This window comes from Bison bison, unplaced genomic scaffold (genome assembly GCF_000754665.1).
Source record: "Bison bison bison isolate TAMUID 2011002044 unplaced genomic scaffold, Bison_UMD1.0 scf7180017864451, whole genome shotgun sequence".
NCBI classification, from domain to species: domain Eukaryota; kingdom Metazoa; phylum Chordata; class Mammalia; order Artiodactyla; family Bovidae; genus Bison; species Bison bison.
Window position 1 is genome coordinate 8,419,593 of NW_011495013.1, and position 24,243 is coordinate 8,443,835.

Sequence of the window (24,243 nt, forward strand, 5' to 3'; positions counted from 1 at the left end):
GCATCACCAACTCGATGGACATGAGTTTGAGTGAACTCCGGGAGTTGGTGATGGACAGGGAGGCCTGGCGTGCTGCGATTCACGGGGTCGCAAAGAGTCAGACACGACTGAGCGATTGAACTGAACTGAACTGAATAGATAACTAACAAACACAGGCCATTGAGTAAACATTCCTAGGGAAATGAGCCCTAAGTCCAAAAATGAACTGCAAATTCCATTGCTGGACTATAGCCAAGAGAAGAAAGTACATACGCCAACCAAAAGCTGCATACAAGAGTGCTCATGGCAACCTGATTCCTAACAGCCCCTAACTAGAAGCAATGCAAATATCTACCAACTAGAAAAGGCATAAATAAATCATGGCATTTCACACAACAGAATACTTACTATACAGAAATGGAAAAAAACAAAATAAAACAAAACTACTATTTCATACAACAACATGGCTAAATCTCACAGAAATGAGAAAAGAAACCAGACAAGACAAAATGCCTGTACTGCTACTCTGAGACTGTTACATGTATAATGAGGGTACTATAAATGAGTAATTATGAAATATTTTAATAAAATATTATTCTTAGTGTTACTGAGAACTAGAATTCTCAGCTGAAAAATACAGATATAAAATAAAAAAGATTAACAAAAAATCTGATAGTATTGAAACTGAATTGGAAATGTCAGTATGAATTCATGAGGTACTCTGTCCTAAAAAAAAAAAAAAAATTCCCTAGTTCTGAGAATTGAAAAGGCCTAAAACAATGGTCAACCCACTAGCAATGAGAACCCCTAGAGCCCAAACTGTGGTCTTAAAATTCTATTCCCCAATAAAGGAATCAGGACTCCTTGGAGACATTGCTGACACCAGGTATGGGGATGAAATGTACATGATGAGTTATACTAGATAATCAAGAAGCTATCAAAAATTACTAGTCATGTCAAAATAACTCAGTAAGCAACTTTAAGAGTCCCACTGGCCAAAGATTAAGTAATTTAAGCATTAACAATGGTAATTAACATACTGAATTTTTAAAAACTCCAATATGTTTAAAGAGTCTATAAAGAATCTAGAGGTGAAGGGGAGACCCTAATCAGTCACTGTTGGAAAAAGCAAATATAATCAAGGCACTATATTGAAATAGGTAAGCTAAGGGAAACTGTCAAGCTTTTGTCCTACCTTTCCCATACCAACTGTACTACTATATAGCATAAACTCATTGGCATCAGTCAATGGACATGAGTTTGAGCAAACTCCAGGATTCAGTGAAGGATAGGGAATCCTGGCGGGCTGCAGTCCATGGGGTTGCAAAGAGTCAGACACAACGAAGCAACTGAACAACAATAACAACCACATAACAAATAGTATACATGGAATAGCTTCTCTTTACAGACCATTCCACCTAATAAATGAACAGTAAAGTTATAATTGATGCTTTTGAACTGTGGTGTTGGAGAAGACTCTTGAGAGTCCTTTGGACTACGAGGAGATCCAACCAGTCCATTCTGAAGGAGATCAGCCCTGGGATTTCTTTGGAAGGAATGATGCTAAAGCTGAAACTCCAGTACTTTGGCCACCTCATGCAAAGAGTTGACTCATTGGAAAAGACTCTGATGCTGGGAGGGATTGGGGGCAGGAGAAGAAGGGGACGACAGAGGATGAGATGGCTGGATGGCATCACTGACTCAATGGACGTGAGTCTGAGTGAACTCCGGGAGCTGGTGATGGACAGGGAGGCCTGGCATGCTGCAATTCATGGGGTCGAAAAGAGTCAGACACGACTGAGCGACTGAACTGAACTGAAAGTTATAATATTAAAATATCACCATTTTGCAAATCTTAATGATTTAATAGATTTCAAGCAGGAAGCCCATCACCTATTTTTATAAATACAGTTTTACTGGAACACAGTCATGCCCATTCATTTACATTTTGTCAACTGCAGCTTTCTCATTGCAACAGCAGAATTTACTAATAGCAGCAGAGGAGACCAGATGGGCCATAAGGCCTAAAATATACACTATCTGCCTCCTTACAGAAAATGTAAGATCTGATCTATATCATGGAGCACAAATGGCAGCTAATCAGCAGAAAAAGACAGACACTTGCCCAAAGACAAAGACTTGCTGAAAGAATCTGAACTGGAGTCTAAGCAAGTCTCTAGATCCAACTACCAATTAACATGAAATACAAAGGTCAGATGAGTATGCTTAATCACTGCACAGGAATGTAATCAGGAATATCCACATCTACGAGACAAAGACCAATTTATCCAACAAATAAATTTTAAAGACAAAAAGGAAGGCAGGATGAAACCTTAAGAGAAAAATCAACCAACTGCAATGGGGAAAGGGCGTATCTAGACCCTGAGCCTATCCAGTCAACTGTTTTTAAAGTGTGTGGGGGACTTCCCTGGCAATCCAGGGTCTAGGACTCCATGGTTCAACTGCAGGGGGCACAAATTCCACCCTTGCACAGGGAACTAAGATCCTGCATTCCATGAGGTTGTGTGATGCTGCTGCTGCTGCTAAGTCGCTTCAGTCGTATCCAACTCTGTGCAACCCCATAGACGGCAGCCCACCAGGCTCCCCCGTCCCTGGGATTCTCCAGGCAAGAACACTGGAGTGGGTTGCCATTTCCTTCTCCAATGCATGAAAGGGAAAAATGAAAGTGAAGTCGCTCAGTCGTGTCCAACTCTTAGCGACCCCATGGACTGCAGCCTACCAGGCTCCTCCATCCATGGGATTTTCCAGGCAAGAGTACTGGAGTGGGGTGCCACTGCCTTCTCCAAAATGTGTGAGAATTACAATTAACATTAACTGGATATTTGACTATATGGGAATTACTTTTTCAAAGTTACTAATGGTATAACGGTATCAACAGAAAAATACAAATAAATTTTATGATGCCTAGAATTTTCTTTAAAATAGTATAGGAATGGGAGGGAAGTTGGTGAGAGACAAGACAATTTGGCCATGACATGATAATCACTGAACCTGAGTAATGAATACAAGGGGATTCATTACACTAGTCTGTAACTTTTATATGTCTTAAGTTTTCTATAATAAAAATTATAATAAAATATAACACTTCCTCTTTAGGCACTGAAAAATTCTGAAGTAAAAAAGAACAGGTCAAGAAGTATGCTAGGTTACCCCCAAAAGGCAACTTGACTGTGACAAGGTGTGGGGTCTTCTAAAGACGGGTAAAAAGCCAAGCTTGGAAAGAACTGGTCTAGAGATAAAGTAAATGACTGCCTACTAGATCCAAACTTAGTTATGTGACCTTTTCCAACTGCATCAGGCAGCTAGAACTAGGAAATATATATTTGGCAAATTAACTTAGGTTTGTGGTTTGGACAGGGTCTTCAGAATGTTAAAAAGGCAACAGAACATAAGATGCTGCTGCGAATATGATCACGAGGATTGGGTTTTAATTAGAAAAGCAAGAAAATGCCAAGAAACAAGTCATAATAAAGAAAAAGAACAGAGATCGAGTGTTATGATCATGAGAGGAGACTCCAAGGCCTCAGAAGTACAACTAATTGATGATGTGATCTAAGGCAAGAAGTGACAGTCTATGAGACCTTGGGACTCCAGTCCTGGTGAGCTAGTAACGCTGGTTTCTAGTAGGTTTCAGCTACCTGCCAAGCTCACCCTTTCCCAAGCTCATTTTAGAAGGAATCTGTACTTTTTAAAAGGGTCCCAGGATTAGAATCACTGGTATAAGATGCAGTGATCCTGGAAAATATGAAGGTGAAAACAATGGATACTAAACAGGTCAAGGAAACATGATGAGAGTAACTAATAAGATACAAGAGACAGAAAGGGAACAAATGAGTTAAGTGAAGAATTCTAACGGTCAAGACAACAGAAGGATAAGAATGTGAAGAAAAAGAATAAAAGCAAGATATCACAATCCAAAGACAATGACTAATTGACAGTGGGACCTTATTCTAACCCCACGATTCAAAGAAAGCAGCCTAAAAATATCTCTATCAGATAGGTTGGGAAAGAAAAGGTATCCTCAAAAAAACAAATATCTATCAATTTGTTCATTACAGACATAAAGTGTTGTGTGTATGAAAGCACCAAAAAAGAAACCTTATAAATTATTTAGTTAATTCACTCATTTCATAGATGAGGAAACCAAGGGCTATGAAGACAATTAATTAACTTGCACTTAAGAACACTATGTAATTAATTATTAGAATTAGAGCTAAGGAGTACCTCATTCTTCACTCAATCTCCTCATCTACCTACATGGTTTCTATTTGGAGACTTACCTCTTTACAGTGCTAAATGTTATCATATATATTTTATTTATAAATAAAAATTTGGTAACTCTTTGTTGACTGACACTCAAAATGAGTCTTCAATATTTTACATCAATAATTTTAATGGTTTCCCATGTCAGCAACTTGTTCTGCTCAATTTTACTCCTCTGCACCCCACCCCAAAACATGTGTTTTGAATAAATCTCAGAGACATTCAAAAAACATATTGGCTAACTAGCACCTATGGTTCCAAAAAAAGGTTAAAAATATGAAAAGGGACACACAGTGCCATGCTATAAAAAGAAGAGGTGGCATTACATACTTCTCTTATCAATTCCATAAATGTGCACATAATTTACAATTATGTCAAGAGGATGCTCTTGACTCAGTGGATTCAAAATACCTAAGTAGGTAGGAAAAGATAGCAATAGGAAGAACTACCTCAGCCTTATAATAAGAAAATATAGAGTACAGACCTAAAGTTGGAATCCATGGCTCTAGCAAAATGAAAACAGAACCAATAACAAATCATAAAATACTAACACAATTCACTTACCATGCAAGTTCTAGTTTGGAGATGAAATTACTCTTATTTTCACAGCTTTTCTACTTCTAACATTTTTATCATTCCATAAAACAATTTTCTTCCCAAATAAAACTAGTTTTAGTAAACCCAGTTTTGAAAGCTCACTTATTGTAATAACCACTAAAAATGGTAATCACCTATAGCAGTAAATATAAGTTTAGATCATTATTTAAAAAACACTTGTAAAAATCTCTAATTATGAAATAAATATAAACTATGATCTTGTGACATCAGTAAGTACCACTTGTACTTCATTCAAAATGAAAATGAAATGATAAAAAAATAGCTAATACAGAGCATATAAAAGTGCACACACAAAAAGTTGTTTACATATTTTTGTATTCTTCATAAATACTGCATATTATACTATACCCAGATTATAATATGGAAAAATGTTCTGAAATCTCCAAAAATTAGGTATTATTGTTATTCTTAGATATGATTTTGAAAATTACCACACATACACAAAAGAATAGGTGCTTACCCATGTGTGAAAAGAGAACATGGCACAAAAAAGGGGAAGGTAATTCAAATGAATTAGCTGTTTTACAAATCCCTATTACTCCTTTTTAAAGCACAAAACATACACACCACTTACCACTTAGAAAGGGTTGCTGAGGCACAGAGTTTGTAGAAAAAACACCAAACATGGAAAGGATCCATCTAGAAGCTTTTTCAATCTGGAGCTTGTACTTTATAGGCACACAAGTGGGCACACTGGTGCAAAACAGTAGTGATTCACCATGTACAATGCAGAATGTGGAATGTTAAAGGCTGAACGACAAAGAAAAAAAGAGAGAAAAGAAACATGGTAGGTTATTAGTTACTAATAACAGCCATGTTTAAAACAATAGTTGTAACACTTGGCAGGTTTCATGTAACATATATCATTATTGAACTTAGTTTTTAGAACTTGAGAATTTAGCCAAGAAGAACTTACTTACTAAAAAATCTCAACTATATAGGGAAAGAATCTCTCTGGAGAGAAAAAAACAAGAAAAGGAGTATTTGTCATTTAAAGGTTCTAAGTTAAATCTTTCATCACCGATAACATTTTTTTCAAGTACATTGTGAATCTCCTCACCATCTAAGCAAAATTACCTATTTCTTGATGATACAAGGGTCATCATCATAACAGTCCTTCCATAGTACTTGAGTATACATACATTATGGGGCAATGACTCTATAGACCTTTTCAAAAGGTACCCTAAGGCACTCCAAGAAATGAGCATTCTCTATTGCTAGATATCTTGTTATCTACAGTATCAAGAATGTACTTATTCTTTGACCCAACAATCCTCCTTCTGGTACATTTTCCTACAGATACAATTCAGTTCAGTTCAGTTCAGTCGCTCAGTCGTGTCCGACTCTTTGCGACCCCATGAATCACAGCACGCCAGGCCTCCCTGTCCATCACCAACTCCTGCAGTTCACCCAAACCCATGTCCATCGAGTTGGTGATGCCATCCAGCTATCTCATCCTCTGTCATCCCCTTCTCCTCCTGCCCCCAATCCCTCCCAGCATCAGAGTCTTTTCCAATGAGTCAACTCTTCGCATGAGGTGGCCAAAGTACTGGAGTTTCAGCTTTAGCATCATTCCTTCCAAAGAACACCCAGGACTGATCTCCTTTAGAATGGACTGGTTGGATCTCCTTGCAGTCCATGGGACTCTCAAGAGTCTTCTCCAATACCACAGTTCAAAAGTATCATTCCTACAGATACAATTGCACACTCACAAAATAAAGTGTACAGCAAGATTATTGTGGGATAATCTATAAAAGTGAAACACTGAAAACAACCTAAGAGGATTGGTAAAATCACCTATGATGCATCCACTATAAGGAATATGATGCTAGTATTAAAATGATTAAGGAAGCACTCTGTATTTCCATGGAAACATCATCAGAGAATGTACATATATGTTGTTATAGTCTGTGTTCTTAACAAGGGGAGGGAAAAGGGAAGAAAGAATATCTATTTTTATTGCTTAAATTTTACTAAAAAGTACTGTAAAGAACTATAAGAAATTGCTTAAAAAAAAGAGGCAGGGGACGGGAGAGTCAAGGGGATTGGTTACCAATAAAGGATGGTAAATAAACAGGGATAGAAGCTAAGATTTCAAAGTGTCACTCTGACTTCCAAAACATGTAAATGTTTAAACAAAATAAAATTTAAAACAAGTTCCTCAAAAAAGCTTAATTTTTACTCTTTCATCCCTTTTTTATTAAAACACAAGCTGTTATATGGTCAGTATAACAAGGCTACTCTCCTGGAATGTGCATGTGTGCTAAGTGCGTGCTAAGTCGCTTCAGTATGTCTGATTCTTTACTACCCCGTGGACTGTAGCTTGCCAGTCTCCTCTGTCCATGGAATTCTCCATGCAAGAATACTAGAGTGGGTTGCCATTTCCTTCTCCAGGGAATCTTCCCAACCCAGGGATTGAACCTGCATCTATCTCCTGTGGCTTGTGCATTGTAGGTAGCTTCTTTACCACTGAGCCACCAGGGAAGCCCTGGAATGGTGAATGGCAAATTATTTCCTTGTCTTTCAGAGAAACTCTTCTCTTTCCTACTGGGAGTAATTCCACATATATTCAGTGCCTACTATCTACCAGCAATACGTATATCAGTGAACAAACCCGAAAGATGCCTGCTCCAATGACCTTAAAATTCACTGTCACCCATTTACTCATTACTAATGAAGGTACACTAAGAAAGGAATAAGTATACATTTGCTAGAGGAAATGTAAATTTGACAACCATTCTGAAAAGTAAATTTGTCAATACGTAACAAGAATCTTTAATACGTTCATAGCTGTTGACCTAGTAACTCTGTTCCCACGAATGCAAAATGCAGAGAGAATTTTATATACAAATTTTTTTATACTATTTATAAAGAAAATTTTTTTACATTATTTTAAAAGAAATTTTACATTATTTATAAAGAAAAATTCTAAGGAATATAAATGCCTGAAATAGAGAAAATAGTTGGCTAAATTATGGTTTATTCAGCAGATGGAACATTATGCTACAGTTAACCTAGAAGTAATTTCTAGTTAAACATGTTAGATTAACCGCAAATATTTATCCCTATTCCATGTCTGGCTCCTCTGAAATAATTGTAAAATTTTTTAAAGTAATAAGAAATAAGAACACAAAAGCCAGAGAGAACAGAATAGACATTCTTTGATAGGATAAAATTAAAATACAATTTCAAAAAAAGGGGGGCAGAATGATGTTAAACAACAATTTTTAAAAAAGGGGCAGGACTCAAAATTATATATAATTTTATCCATTTTTTAAAAATTACATTGAAACAGAGATAAATAACTTAATATTATTTCTAAATAGTGATTTTAAATAAATGATGTTTTTATCTTTTATGCTTTTCTGTATTTTCCAAAATATCTACAAAGGGCATTTATTACTGTTATAGTTAGAAAAATATAATCTTTTTAAAACATATATATAACATATATATGGCCTAAGAAGGCCATAATCAAAACAAAGATAACAAGTGTTGGCAAGTGTATGGCTAGAACCCCCTTCACACACTGCTGGTAGGAAGATAAAATAGTACAGCCACTTTGGAAAACAGTCTGTCAGTTCCTCAAAAATAAAATATGTCCTAACCATTCCACTCCCGGGTATACAGCAAAAGAAATTAAAACATACATCCATGCAAAAATATGTGTACAAGTGTTCACAATATCATTATCTGTGATAACCCTATACTACAGAAACTGTCATAATAGCATTATTTGTATTACAGTCAAAAGGCAGAAACAATACAAATGTCATCAACTGATGAATGGATAAATAAAATGTGGTGTATCCATCCAGTGGAATGTGCCATAAAAAATACTGGTACATGCTACAACATAGATGAATCTGAAACAATTAGGCTAAGTGAAAGAAGCCAGTCCCAAAAGGTTACACATTACATTATTCCATTTTATGAACAGACAAATCTATCAATATATAGAGAAAAGACAGATTAGTGGTTGACTCTGGACAGGGAGGAGATGGGGAGGTAATGGATACAGGATTTCTTTTAGGGGATGATGAAGATATTCTAAAATCAATTGTGGTTGTGGCTGCACAAGTCTGTCAATACACACAAACCTCAAATTGTACACTATAAACTGGTGACTTGCATGGTATGTGAATTATATCTCAATAAAGCTATTATATTAAAAAAATATACACAGCCTATCACTTCTTCACCACTCAACAATATTTCACATATTATTCCTTATCACCTTGCAACACTATATAACAGGAAAAGCATTAGATTCAAGATAAAACCAGATTCTCATCAGTCCTAAAACCACTGATAAACCATAACCCCCAAGTTTCCATTTCCTTTTGTGGGGAATGCTCCCAAGTTTCCATTTCCTTTTGTGGGGAATGAGGAGTCCTTTTTGGTATAGCACCTCATTTTTCTCCCAACGACTGAAGTACATTCCTACCAAGAGTAAGTTATCTTGTATTTGTCCAAAATTCGCCTTGCCAATATATCTTAGTTAAATTTTATATCAAAAGTATATTGATTTAAGAAGAAGAAAAAAAAAATTTTATATCAAAAGTATGAGTGCAAAAAGAAAATGTTTTGTTTCTGAACCTTAAGCCGAACAATTTGAAAAAGGCAAGTCACTTTTAAAATATCCTAAAGAGAAGGCCTCAGCTCTACATCAAAAAACTGATAATATCTGAGCATTTATACACTTGACTATAAAACATTTAAGGCACATACCTTCCCTATGATTCTTCATCCCTATGTAACACGATCCCAAATACTAGTTGATTATACAATCAATATTGTATAGAAGACTGTATTGCATGTAATTTATTTGTATAAAAGACTAACAGAAGTACACTATTATTACTAGTATTCTATCTCACACTCTAAAGACTGATGGTTGACCCTCCTAAATTGTCTCTTAGAAAGGCTGAAACTTTTCTATTCTTCAAGTCTCAGGACCACCACAGTCCTGTACTCTCTACAGATATCTTCATCTCTCAAACTGAAAGAAGATGCCCAATGTAAACTTATCAAATTCAGTTCAAGGCTGCTAAAGTCCCTCTTCCTGTGCTCTTGGGCCCTCCGAACCCTCTCTTTTTAAAGCAAAACCTATATCTGACCTGTATATTCAGATGACCATTAAGGGGAAAAAAAATCTTACATTCATGCACCACAGACTTCCCTTTATTTCCTCTTACTACAATCTGGGCCTCTACGTCTTCAAGTCTCAACTCATCAACTCAGCCATTTACCCTCTGACCCCAACCACTGCAATACTAAAATACCCTTTTGTCAAAAGGACTCCACAAAGCTTCTCACCTGCCCTCTCTCACTATTCTGATGCACCTCAGATACTGCTCCCGAGTGCATCTTTCAAATTGTATGACTCTGATCACAAAGCTCCCTGACTCGGTAATTCAGTGGTACTCCCAATGCCTACAGAATAAAGTCCAGAAATCCCTTAGCCTCACAGTCGAGGTTCTAATGGAAGAGAACAAAGCGCTAGCCCATCTCCCTAATGTTCTCTAGAACTCTGCTCTGTGCAAACACATGCCATTCCTTCCTACGCCCAGATCTTCCTTCCATCTGGAATGCCCTCCCTTTGCCTCTATGCATTAAAGTCCTCTAAAGTCATTTTTTATTTATTTATTTATTTTTTCTAAAGTCGTTTTTAAAGTAGAAAATCACTTTTTAAATCACAGGACTGGGTTTCTCAACCATAAGAGCTTCAAGGACTTTTTATAAGGGTTATAAATGTTAGAAGTATTATAAGTGTTGCAATGTGTAAATTTAGAAAAAGAGCCAACAGATAGCACATAATGTTGTTACTGTTATCCATTCAACATAATGAGGGTTCAAAACATATTTTTTAATTGACATGCAAAACAAAGAAGTCTTTTCCAATCATACTATAAACTTTGCTCTCAAAGCAACAGTTTAAGATCTGATACCTCTGGAAGTTAAGATGATGAAAATTTCTGATAATCAAAACTTCAGTTTCTGGGAATCTCACACAGATTTATGATGTATGAACAGCAACCTACTATTTCATGATTTAGTCAAGAACAACTTGATTTATAATCACTTCACCATATATATAAGTCATGTTGCTGTACACCTTAATCAGTGTTGCATGTCAATTATACCTAAATAAAATGGAAAGAAAAAATTTTTAATATATTTTAACTAATAAAATTTAACATTTAACCAAAAATGGGCGGTGAGGGCAAGCCTTATCAACATAAAGTAGTTTCATCATTTACTTTTTTAAAAAGTAAGGTACATATAATTTACCATCTTAACCACTTTAAGCATACACCTCTGTGGTACCAAGTACATCCAGACTGTTGTACAAAGACCACCACCATCCATCTCCAGAAATCTTTTTATCTTTCAAAACTGAAACTCTGTATTCACTAGACAATAACTTCTCTTCCGCTCCCCGCTCCCCGCTCCCAGGCCCTGGCAACAAGCACTCTACTCTCTGTTTCTACGAATTTGACTACTCTAGATATCTTATTTAAGTGGAATCATACCGTATTTGTCCTTTTGTCACTGGCTTATTTCACTAAACACGAGGCCTCTTTGAGGTTCATTTGTGTTATCATTTACTTTTTCAACAAGAACTCCAAAACCACATAAAGGACATGGTTTAAACATCTTCTAGTTTAAACTCATAGTTTTAGCATACTCTGTATTATATGGCACTGGACTGCAGATCTGGCTGACTCAAATTACAGAAAGAAAGGGAAAGTAGAATAACACGTACTCAACAATCTGGTATGATACCAGGTATCAAACTAGGTGCATGTCACACAATGAAATCCACGCAACTCTAAACAGATAGGTTATTACTATTCTCAGTTGGTAAATGATAAAAAGGTGATTCAGAGGACCTCCCATGTCGCTGCCCTATCTCCATTTTGTTTTATCATTCCATTTATCACTATCTGACATATAAACATACGTACATACATTTTATTTCCTTATGTGCAACTTATATGTAGGCAAAAAATAAGTTGAGAATCACATTTATTCAACAACGTTATATCTATAATACAATGCTGCTTAGAAGCTGAATATTTTATAATCTCTAGGTTTTCTGAGATGCTTGTCCATAGGTACATTTCTTGGATACTCAGAAGTTGAGAGACTTTATTATTGCCAAAAATATGGGGTTTTGGGTTTGTTTGTTTTTTTTTTAATAGGTATGGGAGGTGGGGGGTATTGGAGGACAGAAGTAGAGAATAAAATTCCAAGTAAAAAATCCAAGGGTCCAAGAAGGCTAGTCTCCAGTAAGCCCAGATCTACTATAACATCCTCATCTTCTGTAAATTTTGTTTTTTTAAATCAAACTTCACCCGAGGACTTTTCTACCAAGCAAGAATTTACAATACGAGGAGAAACACTAGGTTGTGATGGATGGTCTAGTTACCCTTGAATATACTGTCACTATAATATTAACCATATTTACATTACACTACAGATTTCCTTTTTCTGTTTCAGAGTGAAAAATATTCCCACCACCCTGTACTGCTACATTTTCTCCCTTAAAATTGGTTAAAATTTTTCATCACATTTCAAGAAATTAAGAACTAGACACCTAACTTCTAAATTTCATAAACTGTATTTTTTCATAATCTAAATGAGAATATCTTCACAATAAGAAGAATTTTAAATGTTCTTTAGAGAAATCAAAAAATGTTAAATAAATTCCCACTTGCGACAAAAGTCTACATTTCCCATTAGTTTACTGTTTTCAAAAAATAAATTTCTCTTCATCACAGTTTGAATGTTACTTACAAAAGGAGTACTGTATTCACAAAATAATTTTATCTTCACTGATGTAACAAGAAGTCAGTGGTTTCCTTTTTGTGGTAAACAATGGGCCTTGGGAAACATGTTCTCTGGTAAATGTCTTTCACATATTTTTAAATACACAATTGGTTCCACTTCCTAATAATCACCATTTACCAGAAATGCAAAAGATAGAAATCTATCAAGATACACAATAAGACTAAGCAAGCCAAAAAAGAAGAAAGCAAAAGAAAATTACAAATGTTCTCTGAAGAGGGTGGGGTCGAGAAAACTTCTAACCCAACCCCAACCAGCTATGGATTGCTTTTTAAAATGGAGAATATCAACGTAAGGTGACAAAAATCTCACATTTTTCTCTCCATTCCTTAGGGATCAGGCCCATCAGTATCAAACATACCATAAGGATCACTCATCTTAAAGAGAATAAAAGGGGGTAAGCCCTCCTTGACCACAAAACTTTCCCTGTCAGTATGGCCCTGTTAATCTGTTCCCATTTATAATTAACATCTTCCAGACAATTCTCTCTAGTCAGCATTTCAGCACCTCACAATTCCATTCCCTCCCATCTTCTATGCACAGGACTGCTGCCAGCGTCACTGATGACCTCTGCTGCTGCTAAGTCACTTCAGTCGTGTCCGACTCTGTGTGACCCCATAGATGGCAGCCCACCAGGCTCCCCCATCCCTGGGATTCTCCAGGCAAGAACACTGGAGTGGGTTGCCCTTTCCTTCTCCAATGCATGAAAGTGAAAAGTGAAAGTGAAGCCGCTCAGCCGTGTCTGACTCTTAGCGACCCCATGGACTGCAGCCTACCAGGCTCCTCCATCCATGGGATTTTCCAGGCAAGAGTACTGGAGTGGGGTGCCGTCGCCTTCTCTGACTGATGATCTCTACCCCTCATGAAATCCAAAGGTCAACAATCAGGACTCATCATGGCTGACTCGCCAGCAGCATTTCTCTCCCTCGTTGTTGAAAACCTTCACTTGGATGGCAAGATGCCACACTTCCTGGTTCTCTCCTTTTCCTCAGGAGTTGCTCCTCCTCTGCCTGTTTCCTAACTCAAAATGTTAGAAAGCCCAGGGCCAGTCTATCCCCTTTTCTCCACTGACATTTACCTCTAGATCTTATCCAGGCTAAAGGCCTTAAATTCAAACCTGGGACTTGTCAGCATATAGATGGTATCTCTGGCCCAGACCTCTCTATTGAGCACTAACCTTGCAAATTCAAAGACCTGTCTGTTCATCTAATAGGATGTCAAACACAACTCTTAACACCGTGTCCTAAATCTTTGCCTACTCCCTGCACTGCACCTCAGTAAATAATGCCACCATTCTTCTAGCTGCTCAGCCCAGAAATCTGGCAGTCACTTTTATTCTTTTCTTTACCTCACACCCTCACATCTAATCCATCAACAAGTTGTGTCAACTCTACTTTCAAAATGCTGGATGTTTTAAATCTGACCATTTCTTTCCCACCCACTGCAACCTCCTAGTCACAGCCATCATCATTTCTGGCCCACACAATTCAAGGAGCCTCTTAACTGGTACCCATGAATCTGCTTACCCCTTAATTCTCCACATAGTCACTAGATTTTTTTTTTTTTTTTTTTGCCACATCACACCATGGAGCTTGCAGGATCTGTTCCCCAACCAGGGATTGAGCCTGGACCAAGCAGTGAAAGCATCGAATCCTAACCACTAGACCACCAAGGAGCTCCCAAAGTGATCTTTTTAGACTATAAATTTATTCACTCCACTCGTGCTCAAAAATTCTCCACTTGTTTTCCATCAAATGTAAAAAATATCTGTGGTCTCCCTAAAGTTTCCTTTCCTCTATGCTAGCTACACCAGCTCTCCTGCTATTCCTCAAATTCAAGAAGCTTACTCCCACATCAGGGTCTGTGTACTTGCTAATCCCTTCGCTGGGAAAGTGCCTTCCTTTGAGTATGCCTTGTTCTTGCCCTTCAGAAGACTGCAAATGCCACCTCCTGCAAAGAGCCCATCCCCATCACCCTATCAGAAATAACCCACACCTGTGCATGTGTGCTTAGTCGCTCAATTGTGTCTGACTCTTTGAGACTCTTTGCACTGTAGCCCACCAGGCTCCTCTGTGTAAGAATACTGGAGCAGTTGTCATTTCCTCCTCCAGGGGATCTTCCCAACCCAGGGATCAAACCTGAGTCTCCTGTGTCTGCTGTACTGCAGATGGGTTCTTTACCTGCTGAACTACTGGGGAAGCCCAACCAACACTCATCACACTCTAAACAGACTTAATTTCTCATCATAGAGCCTATCATCTAATATCTGTTTAATGTTTGCCTACCCGACTAAAAAGGAAGTTTCAGGAGGGCAGAGGCTATCATTTGTAATCCCCAGTATCATCACCTCCTAGTTCACAGGTATACAATAAAAATTTATTAAATAAATGATGGCAAATATATGATATGCACTAACAAAAACAAAACAAGAACCAATATATAGACTTTCAAACATTTTATTGAACAAAGTGACTATTAACCACTTTATAAGGTTCTCTTTTACAACCTTTAGAGGAGCTAAGGGAAGCAGAGAATGAGAGAAGAAAAGAAGTGAATTTTCTTGTCTTCAGCACATAAATCCAATATATTTGCATACCCTACCTTATATACATTTTCAGATGGAACCTAATGTCTCCAGAAAATAGCAAGTTTTAAATTGTTTCTTTTCTTCTTATTAAATACCTGAAGCAACCTGCATCCAAACAATCAGCTTAAAAGGAGGAACAATACTTAGAGGATAACCTAGGAATACATATTTGACTAGACCCCTGTTCCACTAATCTCTAAGATAATTTAGTCAACATAAAAAGGAAAACTTCAGCAAGAGACGGGAAATTAAAAAGGGGTATTGCCCCCACCCCTGAAATTTTGAGCCTCCACAAAGATATTTTAAAGTAAGAAAAATGGGAAAGGAGAAGCAATGTGTCATTGATGGGCTGTATCCTCAAAGCTAGCTTACAAGTCTACTCCACTGAGGTGCACATCAGAGGCCGATGCTCAGTCCCTCCCACCATCAAATTCATGCGGCTAGATACTAACTGCAACCTTCAACAGACTCTGACTATCCTTTAAGAGAAGAAAACAGAATAAAATCTCATGCCAGGCTGTGAGCCTGTACTATTTATCAACATAGAATAGGGTGTACACAGAACAATCACCAGTCTGAAGAAGAGAATTGGCAGATATAGAACTGATCAAACGTTCGGACAAAGATAATGACCTTGGCAGAATTCTAAACAAAGAGGTAAGAAGTGAAGCCATTTGATTTTCTAAGATATTCACTGTTTTGGGGGCATGGAGTGGCAGTCAAGCAGACATTCTACAAAGGTATATCTACAATCAGGTTTAGGGACTTGAGGAGACTCCTCTCAAAAAACAACAAAACATTCCATAAGAATAACAAAGATACAAGGGATATTAACGATACCCACTTCCCCTTTCCTTCAAGGCTTTCCTTCTCCCTCTTGAAGCCAGGCATGGTCATGTGATTTATGTTGGCCAATGAAATGTGAGTAGAATTGATAAATAAACTTCCAATGGAAGTATTTAACTGTTGACACTAGGTTCCAAACCTCTCTTTCCCATTGTCTCTGTAATTATAGAGGGAGCTATTGATATGAAAGTACAATGCCAAACCTACAGAGAGAAGATACTTGCCCCAAATGCATGGACTTGAATGAGAAAGTCTTGCATTTTGGGCACAAATAATTTGAGGATTGTTTTCACTGTAGCATAAGCTAACTTCACTTGATTATTTTAAAATTCTAATAAAATTAATTAAAATTCGGCGAATCCAGAAAATCAGACAAGGGAAAATATTTCAGAGACAAAAAAACATACACACATGACAGCATAATGAGAAACAGTTTATAACCATCCATAGAAATAGAGGACTTTAGTAGAATCTCTCTCCAAAATAATTTCATCTTAATTTAAAAAATTTTAAGAATAGTCGGCTATCTCTGAAAGGATGCACAAGAAACTGATAATACTGGTTGCATCCAGGAAAGGAAACTAAAGTAATAGAAAAAGTAAGGAGAGACTTCCAGTTTTCATTCTGGCATGAAAGACATCACTTCATCTTTTAAAAAAGGTAAAAAGATAAACAAACTGAAAAAGCAACAACTCTTAGATTTATAACCACTAGTCCCAAACTTGGATGTAGGCAGATGCAGAGAATCACAACTTCTGAGAACAAAACCCAGGAGCAGATGCTTTCACAGGAGCCAATGGCAGGGTAAGAAAACCTGAACTGTAGTTGATAAATTGAGAGGTTCAGCGTGGACAACTATGAGTGTTAAAAACTCCAAGGGGACCAATACCAGGGGGAACCCCATACTTGTGTGAGTTTATCTCCAAGAGCCCACTTGATTCTAATGTGTTTGTGTGCTCAGCCATGTCCGACTCTTTGTGACCCCATGGGCTGTAGCCCTCCAGACTCCTCTGACCGTGGGATTTCCCCCAGGCAAGATACTGAATAGGTTGCCATTTCCTCCTCCAGGGGATCTTCCCAACCCAGGGATCAAACCCGAGTCTCTTGTGCCTCCTGCCTTGGCAGGCGGATTCTTTACCACTGAGTCACCTGGAAAGCCCCCTAGTTCTAATTGTGAATATCAAAGAAAAATCTCCTCAGGTTTCTGGCAGGGGGAAGGGGTAAATATTTTGAAATACTCCAAAGTATTCTGTTCTCCTTGACAAAGTTTGCCCTCAGGAGAAACTAAGAAACTATTACCTAGAACCTAACTGATGTAGGAGAAGGGAAATACCCAACGCCAGCTCCCTCTGGCCATCCTGCACCACCACCTAAGGTGGGAGAAAAAACTGAGAAGCACTTGTGAAGTTCACAGTCTGGAGGAATAGGTTGACTAAAAGGCTGCAATCTAATCATGGGGTCTTAACACACCTCCCCTCCTTCCACATCTCAACACCACATTACTGAAGAAGGCCTATTTAAGTCAGTCTCTTTTACTTTAAGTAAAAGTTCTTAAGTGCTTTTGAGAACAAAACCCATGAGCAGATGCTTCCATGGGAGCCAATGCCAGGGTAAGAAAACCTGAACTGTAATTGACAAATTGAGAGGCTCTGCGTGGACAACTATAAGTGTTAAAAAGTCCAAGGGGACCAGTACTAGGGGGGATCCCCATACCTGTGTGAGTTCATCTCCAAGAGCCCCACCTGATTCTGTGAGTGTGTGTGTGTGCTCAGTTCTATAAGCCCATGCCCAACTACCAAGAAAATATTACAAGGCATACTAAAAGGAAAACAAAGCAGAAAATGAAAAGACGAAGTAAGCATCATAACCAAATTCATATATGGCAGGATGTTGGAGTTTCCAGTCTGGGAATTCAAAACAACTAATTAATATGCTAATAGCTCTAGTGGATAGAGTAGAAAGCAGGCAAGAAAAGATGCACAATATAAATAGAGAGATGGAAATCCTAAGAATCAAAAAGAAACATTAGTGATCAAAAACATTGTAACTGAAATTGTAATGGAAATAAAGAGAAGCACTGATGGATTAAGGAAAAACTTATGTGAGCTTGAGGATGGACAGGGAGGCCTGGTGTGCTGCGATTCATGGGGTCACAAAGAATCGGACACAACTGAGCGACTGAACTGAACTGAGGATATATCACAGAAACCTGCAAAGAAATAGAATACTGAAAAGCAAAGAGAAAAAACACTGAATAAAATAAAACAGAATATTCAAGAGCTGTGTGACAACTACAAAGGATCTAACATACATGTAATAAGAACAGGAGAAGAAAGAGAGAAAGAAACAGAAGAAATATTTGAAACAATAATGACTGAGAATTTCCCCAAATTAATATCAGATACCAAAACCACAGGTCCAGGAAGGTCAGAAAACACCAAGCAGAAAATACAAAAAGGAAAAAAGAAACCCAAACCTACCACACCCAGGATATATCATGTTCAAAATCAAAGATAAATTTTAAAAATCCTGAAAGAAGCCAGAGGAAAAAGTAAACATTACCTATAGAGGAACAAAGAATCAAAACCACCTTCTTTTGAGAAACCATGCAAGCAAGAAGAGAGTGGAATGATATATTTCAAATGTTGACAGAAAAACAAACAGACCTAGAATTCGGTACCCTCAAAGTCACCCTTCAAAAGAGAAAGAGAATAAAGACTTTCTCAAACAAAAGTTGAGAAAATTTGTTGCCTTCCAAAAAATATTAAAAGAAGTTCCTTAGAAGGAAGGAAAATGATATAGGTCATAAACTCAGAGCTACACTAAGAAAGGAAGAATATCAAAGAAAGAATAAGAATGTAAAATATAAACTTTTCCTATTTTTAGTCATAACTCATCTAATAGACAACAATTTGCTGAAAATAATAATAGCAACAATGGATTCAATTATGTATGTCTAGAAGTGAAATGAAGGACAGCACTGATATAGGGAAGAAAGGGAAGAATTAGAATTATTTTACTATAAGTTATTCTCTCTACTCATGAACCAGTATAGTGTTATTTGAAAGTAGATTTGGATTAGTTGTAAATATATACTGGAAAATATAGAGAAATGACTAAAAACAGTTTAAAAAGAAGTATAATTGATATGCTAACAAAGGTGAGAAAAGAGAATTGGATTAAATACTCAAAACCATAAAAGGCAGAAAAAGGCTTAAAGGAAAAGAAAAGAAAAAAGAACAAGGGTAACAAATGGAAAACAAATATGAAAGAAATTAATCCAATTGTATCAACAATCACTTTGAACATCAATGGTCTAAATGACTTGATTAAAAGACAGATTATTAAAGTGGATTGAAAACCAAGACCCAACTATATTATCTACCAGAAACCCACTTTAAATATAAAAACACAGATTAAAAGTAAATGGATGGAGAAAGATATACCATGCTAAAACTAGTAAAAGACAGACTGTCTGTGTTAGTCGCTCAGTTGTGTCCAACTCTTTGTGACCTTCACTCAGTTGTACCTAACTCTTTAGGATTGTAGCTCACCAGGCTCTTTTGTCCATGGAATTCTCTAGGCAAGAATACTGGAGGGGGTAGCCATTCTCTTCTCCAGGGGATCTTCCCAACTGATGGATCAAAGCTAGAGACAGATTCTTTACTGTCTGAGCCACCAGGGAAGCCCTAATAAAAGACAGATTAGCTATTCTAATTTCATACAGAGCAGACTTAAAAGCAAAGAAAGTTATAAGCGATATAGACGGGACTGTGCGTGCATGCCTACAGTCAGGACTCTTTGCCACCCTCTGACTGTAGTCTGCCAGGCTCCTCTGTCCATGGGATTATTCCAGCAAGAATACTAGAGTGGATTGCTATTTCCTCTTCCAGGGGGATCTTCTCAATCCAGGGATTAAACCCACAGCTCCTGCAGCTCCTGCATGGGCAGGTGGACTCTTTACCACTGAGCCACCTGGGAAGCCCATATATGGGATTACAGAATGATAAAGGGGTCAGTTCTCCACAAAGACATAACAGTCTTCAATGTATATCTACCTGAAGCAAAAACTGAGAAATAGATGAACCCACTATTATAGCTGGAGACTTCAATACCCCTCTGTCAGAAATAAACAGGCACAGCAGTCAGAAAATCAATAAGGACATAGAACTCAACAACACTGTCAATCAACTGGTTATAACCGACCTCTGCAGACTACTTCAACAACTGCAGGATGCATATTCTTCTCAGGCTCGAAGATAATATTCACCAACTAATTTAAAAGAAATCACAACATCTACTCTCAGACTGCAGTGAAATTAAGCTAGAAATCAATGACAAAGATAATAAGAAAAATCTCAAATCACATGGAGGTAAACAACACACAGCTAAATAACGCAAGTCAAAGAAGAAATCTCAAAAAAAATTTTTTTAATATTTTGACTAAATGAAAATGAAAATACAATTACCAAAATTTGTGGAAAATAACAAAAAAAATCCATAGAAGGGAATTTATACTAAGAACATTGAATGCATATATTAGAAAAAGAAATCTTAAAATCAATAAACCAAGTTTCCATTTCTAAAAAGTAGAAAGAGCAACTAAGTGCCAAGAGAAGAAAAATAATAATAAATTAGGGCAGAAATCAATTAAATTAAAGCAAAATTAGCAGAAAAAAATTAATAAAACCACAAGCTGATTCTTTGAAAAAAAATTAGTAAAACTGACAAATCTCTAGCCAGACTGACTAAGGGAAAAAAAAAACAGATACAAATTGCTAATAATAGAAATGAAAATGGACATCACTACAGATCCTATGAATATGTGAAAGAATGAATAAATACTATGAGCAACTCTATGTCCACAAATCTGATAACCTAAATGAAATGGAACAATTCTTTGAAAGACACAATCTGCAAAAATTCTCACAAGAAGAAATAGACAATTTGACTAGGCCTGTTTTTATTAAAGAAATTGAATCAATAATAACATTCCAACACAGAAAGTACCAGGCCCCTTACAAAAATTAACTTAAAATGTAAATGCAAAACTATAAAATTCTTCATAAATAACATTAGTAGAAAACCTTAATGACCTTGGGTATGGCAATAATGTTTTAGATATGACACCAAAAGCACAATCAATGAAAGAAATGGTAAGGATATTGATAAGCTGGACATTATTAACATTAAAAACTTCTGCTCTGCAAGACACTATCAAGAGAATAAGAAAATAACTACTGACAGAGAAAATATTTGCCAAATACACACCTAATAAAGGGCTGCTGGGGAAAAAAACAAAAACAAAGAGCTCTTAAAATTCAATACAAAAATGACACAATTTAAAAATGGGCCAAGAACCTTAACAGACATCTCGCCAAAAAAGATATTCAGATAGCAAATAAGCATAGAAAGAGATATGTCACAGAATATTTCATCAGGGAAATGAAAATTTAAACAATGAGATACCACTGCATTGTCTATGAGAATGGCTACTTTCAAAATAATGATAATACCAAATGCTATAGAGAACATGGAACAACAGGAATTCTGATATACTGTTGGTAAAACGTAAAATAGTATAGTCACTTTAGAAAAGTTTGACAGTTTCTTACAAAACTAAACATACTCTTACAACTCAGCAACTGTGCTCTTTGGAATTCACCCAAGTTGAAACCATGTCCATGCAAAACCTGCATATGGATGTTTACAACAGCTTTATTCATAATTGCCAATCAAGATTTCCTCCAGTAGGTGAATGGATAAACTCTGCTATGTCCAAATAATGGAATATTATTCAGCACTAAAAAGAAATGAGCTATCAAGTCACAGGAGGACATGGAGGAATCTTAAATGCATAATGTTAAGTAAAGGAAGCTAATCTGCAAAAGCTACATACTGACATTCTGGAAAAGGCAAAACTATGGTGACAGTAAAAAGATCAGTGGTGGCCTGGGAGGGAGTTGGGGGATGGACAGGCAGAGCACAGAGGATTTTAGGGCAGGAAAAATATTCTATATGATACTATAATGGTGGATATATATCAGTACACACCTGTCTATACAACACCAGAAGTTAGCCATAATGTAAACGATGGACTCTGGGTGATTATGATGTTCAATGGAGGTTCATCAAATGTAAGAAATACACCACCCTGAAGGGGGATGTTGTTAACAGCAGAGGCTATGCATGAATGGAAGAAGGATTATATGGGAAATCTCTGTGCTTTCCTCTTAATTTGCTTGTGAACCTAAAACTGCTCTCTGAAAAGGAAGTCTTTATAAAAAATAAACTCTATTAAAACGGTTTTTAGTTTAAAAAACAAATCTTGCCTTTTGTGATCTGACTCTAATTTCAATTATTTCTACAAATCTTAAAAATTAGGTTTCAGCTTTAGTTGCCATTAAAACAAAATTTGTTTAGAAATGTTTAAATAACACATGCATTGCTATATCAAAGGCAATGCCCCACGATTCTGACTTACAAGAAACCAGTCTCCCTATTAAAATTAACTTTTGAAAAGAAAATTCAATGTTTTATCAAATATTTGGATCTTGCAAAATGATTTTACACAAAAAGAAAAACGAGACATTTTCAGAAACTGGTTTTACATGATCTGTGATATAAATCAATTTACAATGCAATAAGTTGTATAAAAATTATAAAGTATGTGCTTATAGGCATTTTTCAAGTGAGATGTTCATAGTTTTCATTAGATTCTCAAAGGGAGCCATCACTTAGATAAGAGGGATGGTATGGGGAAGGAGGTGGGAGGGGGGCTCAGGATGGGGAACACGTGTACACCTGTGGCAGATGCATGCTGATGTACAGCAAAACCAATATTTGATTTAGGTCATACCTGAATGGTCTAGTGGTTTTCCCTACTTTCTTCAATTTAAGTCTGAATTTGGTAATAAGGAGTTCATGATCTGAGCCACAGTCAGCTCCTGGTCTTGTTTTTGCTGACTGTATAGAGCTTCTCCATCTTTGGCTGCAAAGAATATAATCAATCTGATTTCAGTGTTGACCATATGGTGATGTCCATGTGTAGAGTCTTCTCTTGTGTTGTTGGAAGAGGGTGTTTGCTATGACCAGTGCATTTTCTTGGCAAAACTCTATTAGTCTTTGCCCTGCTTCATTGCATATTCCAAGGCCAAATTTGCCTGTCACTCCAGGTGTTTCTTGACTTCCTACTTTTGCATTCCAGTCCCCCTATAATGAAAAGGACATCTTTTTTGGGTGTTAGTTCTCAAAGGTCTTGTAGGTCTTCATAGAACCGTTCAACCTCAGCTTCTTCAGCGTTACTGGTTGGGGCATAGACTTGGATTACTGTGATATTGAATGGTTTGCCTTGCAAACGAACAGAGATCATTCTGTCGTTTTTGAGACTGCATCCAAGTACTGCATTTCGGACTCTTTTGTTGACTATGATGGCTACTCCATTTCTTCTGAGGAATTCCTGTCCGCAGTAGTAGTTATAATCGTCATCTGAGTTAAATTCATCCATTCCAGTCCATTTGAGTTCGCTGATTCCTAGAATGTCGACATTCACTCTTGCCATCTCTTGTTTGACCACTTCCAATTTGCCTTGATTCATGGACCTGACATTCCAGGTTCCTATGCAATATTGCTTTGTACAGCATCAGACCTTGCTTCTATCACCAGTCACATCCACAGCTGGGTATTGCAAAATCACTGCAGATGGTGACTGCAGCCATGAAATTAAAAGATGCTTACTCCTTGGAAGGAAAGTTATGTCCAACCTAGATAGCATATTCAAAAGCAGAGACATTACTTTGCCAACAAAGGTCCGTCTAGTCAAGGCTATGGTTTTTCCTGTGGTCATATATGGATGTGAGAGTTGGACTGTGAAGAAGGCTGAGCGCCAAAGAATTGATGCTTTTGAACTGTGGTGTTGGAGAAAACTCTTGAGAGTCCTCAGACTGCAAGGAGATCCAACCAGTCCATTCTGAAGGAGATCAGCCCTGGGATTTCTTTGGAAGGAATGATACTAAAGCTGAAACTCCAGTACTTTGGCCACCTCCTGCGAAGAGTTGACTCATTGGAAAAGACTC

At 37.1% G+C, this 24,243-nt stretch overlaps 1 protein-coding gene across 4 annotated transcripts in view; it reads right to left on the reverse strand.

Annotated features, from left to right (window-relative positions):
* The window catches only part of FRYL (FRY-like), a 271,066-nt gene that overhangs the window by 221,081 nt on the left and 25,742 nt on the right, over nucleotides 1–24,243 (reverse strand). For all 4 annotated transcript variants that reach the window (XM_010858903.1, XM_010858901.1, XM_010858902.1 and 1 more), the window contains exon 2: nucleotides 5,456–5,631. The gene's annotated coding sequence lies outside the window, so the exon portion shown is untranslated. The remainder of the gene's footprint in view (nucleotides 1–5,455; nucleotides 5,632–24,243) is intronic.